The sequence below is a fragment of the Triticum dicoccoides genome, chromosome 6B, assembly GCF_002162155.2.
Source record: "Triticum dicoccoides isolate Atlit2015 ecotype Zavitan chromosome 6B, WEW_v2.0, whole genome shotgun sequence".
Lineage (NCBI taxonomy): Eukaryota > Viridiplantae > Streptophyta > Magnoliopsida > Poales > Poaceae > Triticum > Triticum dicoccoides.
In genome coordinates, this window is record NC_041391.1 from 403,567,295 (window position 1) to 403,575,446 (window position 8,152).

Sequence of the window (8,152 nt, forward strand, 5' to 3'; positions counted from 1 at the left end):
CGCCCGGAGCCCCGCCGGAGCCGCCGGACCTCGCCGGAGCCCGAGCCGAGGTAGCCGCCCGCCGCCCCGGTTTTCTAAAGAAAACCGATTCGGTTTTTTTGAAAACCCTAGGTTTCTATATATTTTTTTCTAGATCAGTTTTTTTATTTCTTTTCCCGGTTTATTTATTTAGCGAGCGTTCGCTCGTTCGTTCGTTCTAACGGATGAGTTCACCATTTAGTTGCAGTCAACGAACGTCCATTCGTTAGATTGTTCGTCAGTTTTTCTTTTTCTCGGATTTTCCGCGATTATTCCAGATAGCGATTTCTAATCCGATTTTCGTTTTAGTTTATCTTTTTGCTTGTTTATCGGAATCGGGCGATTCAAGCGCCGAGAGTTTCGTCTCGAAACCCTCTTTTCGTTTAACCAACTCAAACAAGTTTTTGCTACTGTAAATTTGACTTAGGTCCAGATTAGTAAACGAAGCTTGTTTCTTTCGCTGTTTGACTTTCGTTGCTTCGTTTGATTTGATTCTTTTTGCAAACCGGAGTTCTTAAGTTGAACTTTCTGGTTAGTTATCTTATTTGAGCTTACATGTGCTTTAGATGAGTACTTATTGTATGCTTGTTTGTTTGCGATAGAGTACCCAGAGTGCGCCGCTTGCTACTTTGAATCTCTAGGTTTCACGGATCATCAGCAAGGCAAGTAACACTTTGATCATACCTCTTTACTACCCAGTTTTATTGCATTAGACCAATCCTCAAACAATTGCATGATTAGGATCTGATTAACATGTGGGTTTGGGATGTAGTTGAGGTAGTACCTATATCCTGTTTACTTTCAAACCTTTGGGAGTTACTTCTACGTTTGCTTATATTGCCATGCTATGCTAGTAGACGTGGATTGGGTGAGTGTTTCCATGACAGATGTGAGATTGTTAATTTAACGGTTTATTTAAGGTGGCAACTTTAATACACATCTGGGTGGATTGAGGCACCTGGGATTCTAGTGATTGCCTGTATTTCTCTTTATGGACCGCCACCCAGGCTCAAAGGGATCATGAGATTATTCATCCTAGAAACTTCCGTGTGCAGCCGCAAGCTACTATGGGCTCTAGCATAGTTGATTAAGTCATGTGAACTCTTACAGTGGTAGACTAGCGGATGTAGGGGAAAGTAGGTGTAACTGTCTACCCGATCGTAAGGTGCCAGCACTTCTGAAAGGCTATGTCTCGGTCATCCGTTTTCTCAAACACCATGTAGTGCGAGAATTCCAACGAAGGAGATCGAGTCTTGCGGGGAAAAGTGTGCAAACCTCTGCAGAGTGTATAAACTAATCATGGTTAGCTGTGTCCCCGGTTATGGACGTTTTGAGTATCTAGTACTTGGATTATCATGTGAATCTCATCATGTTACTTTAATTAATTTTGTTGGGTTTAATGATGATGCTTAATTGGGATTGAGTTGGGTGAACCTTGTCAATGTTTAACAACCATCATGATAGTTAAATAAAATTTATTCCTTTGAAGTAGGGAAAACTTGGCTTTATGCAAAACTGTAATCATAGAGCTTTCCACCAGCTATATATGCATGTAGTATAGCATTATTCTTTTCATTACTCTCTATGTGTTACATGCCAGCATATTGCATGTGTTGACCCGTTTTCGGGCTGCAACGTTCATGTTGCAGACTTTTCAGACGACGAGTAAGGTGCCTTAGGTCGTGGTCTTATACTCAGTGATGTCGTTGGAGTTGATGGACTCGCTTATCTTCCAAGCCTTCCGCTGTTATCGTTATTAGATGGCCTTAAGCCTTATTTATTGTAATAAGCTCTCTTTTGGAGACATTCGATGTAATAAGTGTGTGATTGCTACTCTGTTACAAATCCTTCAAGTACTGTGCGTGTCAGCATTACTGATCCAGGGATGACACTAAAGCACAGAGATCAGGCTGTTTGAGGTCTGGTCGCTATAAGATGGTATCAGAGCACAGGCTGACTGTAGGACACGACCACTAAGCTAAAGCCCTAGAACACTACTCACTCTTCTCATTTCTGACTCCTCATCTTTTCTACTATTTTAGGATGGCGGATGCAAGGAACAAGTTCACGCAACCGGATGAAGATATACCTTTTGGACGCCACTTGAAGGAAGTCACTAAGTACCTGAACATCGGAGTACCAAGTTTCACCGGGACCTACATCGCCACTTTACCTGAAGAGGAGCGCTGGATGATTCAAGTTCAAGTTCCAGGAAGGACGTTCATGCCCGTCACTGAGCCCGTAGAGTTTTCCTTTGATGCACCAACCTGGAGTCTAGGAAAGAGCATGGCAGCCCACATCACCATGGGACGCATTGGAGAAGTTTACCACAACGATCTTAAGGATACTATTTACCAGATTTGTGGGCGCCGAGATGAGCAATGGGAGATGATCAGCACCAGAAAGGATAGATCAATTGCAGCTTTCATTCAGGAGTTAAACCAGCACATTTGTTGCCAGGAGAACCAGATGTGCGCAGGCATGATAGACTTGAAGAAGGCTATGACCAAGATCACGGAGCTGGAATAAGAACTTAAGTCTACATGCGATGGATATGAGGAGGAAATAGCAATGCTTGTGGAGAGGAATGATGATCTGAAGAAGAAGCTAAAGGTATTCATGGGATTCCCCGCGACTGGAGGAGAAGACAATGATTGCACTTGTCCAGAGAACTACATCATCATCGACGACACCGACTTGGACCCCGGCGATAGCGATGATGACTATGTTGATGAAGCTGGAGCAGATATCATGGAGTCTTCAACCGAGCAGTTTTTCTAGTCGACCACCATAACAGTAGTAGAATTCCCCCCATGTATATAGTATAGTCCGAGCACTCTTGTAACGATAGTTAGACCGTTGTATGCCTTTGTTTGAATTGATTGAAGTGATATTGATTGAAATTGTCTCATGTGCATATGGGTAGTGTTTTCTCCATAGACCTCATTCTATTCTATTTTCTCATCTTTTCTAAACCCTCACATGCGTCCAAGACGTGACAATGGATTTGCTTTCCCACCGGAGCTCACTCAGTTGATCCAGCAGCAGAATGCATTGATGCAACTTCTAGTCCAGAATCAGAATAAGGGGAACAACAACAACAACAACCGACCACCACCACCACCACCTATTGATCACTTAACCCGTTTCCTTAGACTGAATCCGCCGGTGTTCTCTAGTAGCACCGAGACGATAGTTGCAGATGATTGGCTCCGCAAGACAGGAAGGGAGTTGACCACTGCAGGATGCACAGATGCGGAAAAGGTGTGTTTTGCCGCACATTAGCTTGATGGATCCACAACATCATGGTGGGAGAATTTCACAGCCACTTATCCTATCGACACTGTCACATGGGACCAGTTCCAGCAGGCTTTCCGTACTGCTCATGTTTCAGTAGGAGCTATGGCCATGAAGAAGCGTGAGTTTCGCAACTTGCACCAAGGAGGACGTACAGTTGGCCAGCATGTGGATGACTTTAGTAAGCTAGCATATTATGCCCCAGATGACGTTGCTACGGATGCAGCTAAGTAGGAGAAGTTTCTGGAAGGACTGAATGATGAGCTGAGTATGCAGTTGATGGTAGCAACCTTCAACAACTACCAGGAGTTGGTAGATAGATCTCTCATGATCGAAGGGAAACAGCAACAGATTGACAACCGCAAGAGGAAGTATGGACAAGGGAAGTACAATTCTGGAGCTCAGCAGAAGCCCTGTTTTACCCCGAATTCGGGAGGACATTTTCAGCATACCCATGGAGGAGGGAGCTCACACAATCATAGTGGCCCCAAAAATGGTAATGGGAATGGAGGAAGCAACGGCCAGAACCGTACCTACCCATCTAGCCCAGCCAAGAGGGATCTGAGCCAAGTCACTTGCTGCAAGTGTCAGAAGATTGGACATTATGCCAATGAATGTCCTGAAGCTAAGAATGGAAATGGCAATGGAAGCTCTGGCAAGAAGCCGAACCCTTTCAACAGGGGACAGGTGAACCACGTTAACGTGGAGGAGGTTGAAGCCCAGCCAGATGTAGTAATAGGTAAGTTTTTGGTTAAGTCATTTACTGCAGTCATTCTTTTTGATACTGGTGCATCACATTCATACATATCAAGGGGATTTGTGGATAAGTATAAACTGCCCACCAAGGTTCTTAGAACACCTATGCTAGTGAGCTCACCAGGAGCGGAGTACATGGCCAGTCGAGGATGTTTTCAAGTGCCATTGAGTATAGGTAGGCATGTTTTCCCCTCAGATTTAATCATTCTGGAATCGCAAGGTTCGGATGTGATTCTGGTTATGGATTGGCTATCGATGTGTGGAGGAAACATCTATTGCGCCAGTAAGTCGATTTTGCTTACCACCCCAGAAGGAAGAAGGATTAAGTATGTATCACGACATGAGCCGAAGAGGACTCAAGTAAATTCCTTATCAGGAGTTGTACAGGAGGAAGTACTAGTGGTGAAGGATTTCCCTGATGTATTTCCAGAAGAGTTGCCAGGCATGCCACCGGATAGAGACATTGAGTTTTTGATTGAGCTTTTGCCAGGCACAGGGCCGATATCTAAGAGACCGTACAGGATGCCCGCACAAGATTTGGAGGAAATTAATAAATAGATTAATGAGTTACTGGATAAAGGTTATATTCGCCCAAGTTCATCACCTTGGGGATAGCCAATGCTTCTAGTGGAGAAGAAGGATGGATCATTGAGGATGGTTGTTGATTATCGAGGATTGAACGAAGTGACAATCAAGAACAAGTACCCGTTGCCGATGATCAACAATTTGTTTGACCAGTTGCAAGGAGCTAAGGTATTTTCCAAGATCGATCTGCGATCAGGATATCACCAGTTGAAGATTCGAGAGCAGGATATACCTAAGACGGCTTTTACCACCAGGTATAGGCTGTATGAGTATAGCGTTATGTCTTTTGGTCTGACTAACGCGCCTGCCTATTTCATGAACATGATGAACAAGGTGTTTATGGAGTTTCTGGATAAGTTCATCGTGGTGTTCATTGATGATATTTTGGTCTACTCGAAGAACGAAGAGGAGCATAAGGAGCATTTGCGTTTGGTACTCGGGAAGCTCAGAGAACATCATTTATATGCAAAGTTCAGCAAGTATGAATTTTGGTTAAAGGAAGTTGGATTCCTCGGACATGTTATATCCGGAGAAGGAATAGCAGTAGACCCCACCAAAGTTGTCACTGTGACAAACTGGGAAGCCCCAACAACAGTTGGAGAGATCCGGAGTTTTCTTGGACTTGCAGGATACTACCGTAGGTTCATTGAGAATTTTTCGAAGATTGCGAAGCCCATGACAGAGTTGTTGAAGAAGGACACCAAGTTCTTATGGACTGAGGAATGTGAGGCCAGTTTCCAAGAGTTGAAGAAACATTTGGTCACATCACCAGTGTTGATTTTACCAGACCAGCGCAAGGATTACGAGGTATATTGCAACGCTTCTCGTCGAGGCCTTGGAGCAGTGCTTATGCAGGAGGGAACAGTTGTTTTGTATGCCTCATGACAGCTTAAACCTCATGAGTTGAATTACGCTACACACGATTTGGAGTTAGCAGCCGTAGTGCATGCATTGAAGACATGGAGACATTTTCTCATCAGAAACCATTGTGAGGTGTACACGGATCACAAGAGTTTGAAGTACATCTTCACACAGAAGGAGTTGAATCTCAGGAAAAGGAGATGGTTGGAGCTCATCAAGGATTATGATATGAGATTGCATTATCACCCCGAAAAGGCTAATGTAGTAGCCGATGCGTTGAGCCGCAAGAGCCATGTCAAAACACTCATGACCGGAGAGTTACCAAAGGAGTTAGACGAGGATCTTTGTGAGCTATGTTTAGAGATAGTTCTGAGAGGCTATGTTGCAGCATTGGAGATTCAGTCGACTTTGATGGATAAGATCAGAGAAGCTTAAAAGACTGACAAGGAGACCGCCGCTATAAAGGAGAAAATGATCAAAGGAAAAGCTAAGGGGTTTCGTGAGGATGAGCATGATACCTTATGGTTTGAGGACCGCGTTTATGTGCCTAATGACCCGGAGATCAGGAAGTTGATTCTGCAGGAGGCCCATGATTCGCCGTATTCGATTCACCCAGGAAATACCAAGATGTATCTGGATTTGAAAGACACTTTCTGGTGGACCGGAATGAAGAAGGATATTGCGGAGTATGTAGCAGTATGTGATGTATGTCAGAGAGTGAAGGCAGAGCATCAGAAGCCAGCAGGATTGCTACAGCCATTGCCGATACCCGAATGGAAGTGGGATAAGCTAGGGATGGATTTTATCACGGGATTGCCCAGGACTCGTTTAGGCTATGACTCGATATGGGTTGTAGTCGATCGTTTGACGAAGATAGCTCATTTCATCCCAGTGAAGACCACTTACACTAGTGCTAAGTTGGCAAATATATACATGACCAGGATCGTATGTCTGCATGGAGTTTCGAGGAGCATTGTATCAGATAGAGGAACCCAGTTTACCTCAAAGTTCTGGAATCAGTTGCATGAAACATTGGTTACCAGGCTAGAGTTCAGTACAACCTTTCATCCGCAGACAGATGGACAGACCGAGAGAGTCAATCAGATTTTGGAGGATATGCTGAGAGCTTGTGCGCTAGATTATGGATCTAGTTGGGACGACAATTTGCCTTATGCAGAGTTCTCTTACACCAACAGTTATCAATCCAGTTTGAAGATGGCCCCTTTCGAAGCCTTGTACGGAAGGAGGTGCAAAACACCGTTGTTGTGGGATGAAGTTGGAGATCGTTAGTTATTTGGACTAGATTTGATTAAGGAGTCTGAACAGAAGGTGAAGTTGATTCGTGATAGGCTCAAGGTAGCCCAGTCCAGGCAAAAGAGCTATGCAGATTCAAAACGCAAGGAGACAACTTACGAAGTTGGAGACAGAGTTTATCTTCGTGTATCTCCACTTTGAGGAGTTAAGCGCTTTGGAGTTAAGGGAAAGTTAGTGCCACGTTTTGTGGGACCATACAAAGTTTTGGAGCCTATGGGAGAAGTTGCTTACAAATTGGAATTGCCCGAAGGATTGTCAGGAGTTCATGACGTGTTCCAGGTTTCCTAGTTGAAGAAGTGCCACGTAGAGATGGCTGATGTACCGTTGAGAGATACAGTGCCGGTGGAAGCGATTCAGTTGGATAGTGATTTAACCTACGAGGAGAAACTAGTCAAAATTCTCGAGTATGCCAGCCGAGTCACCCGCAGCAAGGTTATCAAGTTTTGCAAAGTTCAATGGAGCCACCACACCGAGGATGAAGCCACCTGGGAGCGAGAGGAAGATCTGCTGAAGGACCACCCTTCACCTATTTTCTAGCCAACCCGAATCTCGAGGGCAAGATTCATCTTAAGGGGGGTAGGTTTGTAACATTCCAAATTTTCAATTTCGAATGTTATAAATTAGATCATCATTGCATGTCATGTTTTATTGTATTTTTGGCCTGATCCTAGAAATTTTACGCAACTCAAGGACCCACAGAGAGAGTTGGGAATTTCGTTATTTTCATATTTGAGTTTTCTCAAATTTTGAAAATAGGATCATTTGATTTTATTTATTTTATCTTCAATTATTTCTATTATAAAAACATGAGAGAGGGAATAAAATGACTTTCCCAAAATAAAGAAATATTGAGGATTTAATAATAAAATCAAATAAGTTTTTATTTCAGAGTTTTTCGCCATTTTATTTGAATTTAGGAAAATTGCATGTTTCTCAAAACTGCATATTAGGGCCAAGAAAATGTTCATCTTGCTCTAAATATTTTATTTAGACGGTGAAAATTTATTTTGGCATTTTTAGAATTTTATTTTATTTTCTAGAATTTTTCTTAGTTTCGGCGGAATTTTTTTAAAAAAAAATGTCCGCGTGCCCGACTGGGTCGAAGGCCCAGCCGAGCCAGGCCAGGCCCGCGCCGTCGCCGCCTTCCCCCGCGGGAGTCCGCGCCACCGCCGGTGAGTCCGGCCGGGGCACACCTCCCGAGGCCGACCCCGACCCGGCGCCCCCTTCCCCAAGCCGGACGCCGCCGCCCCTCCTATAAATACCGCCACCGCCCGCCCCACCCCGCCACCCGACCCGCCTCGCCTCCCACCACCGCCGTTCA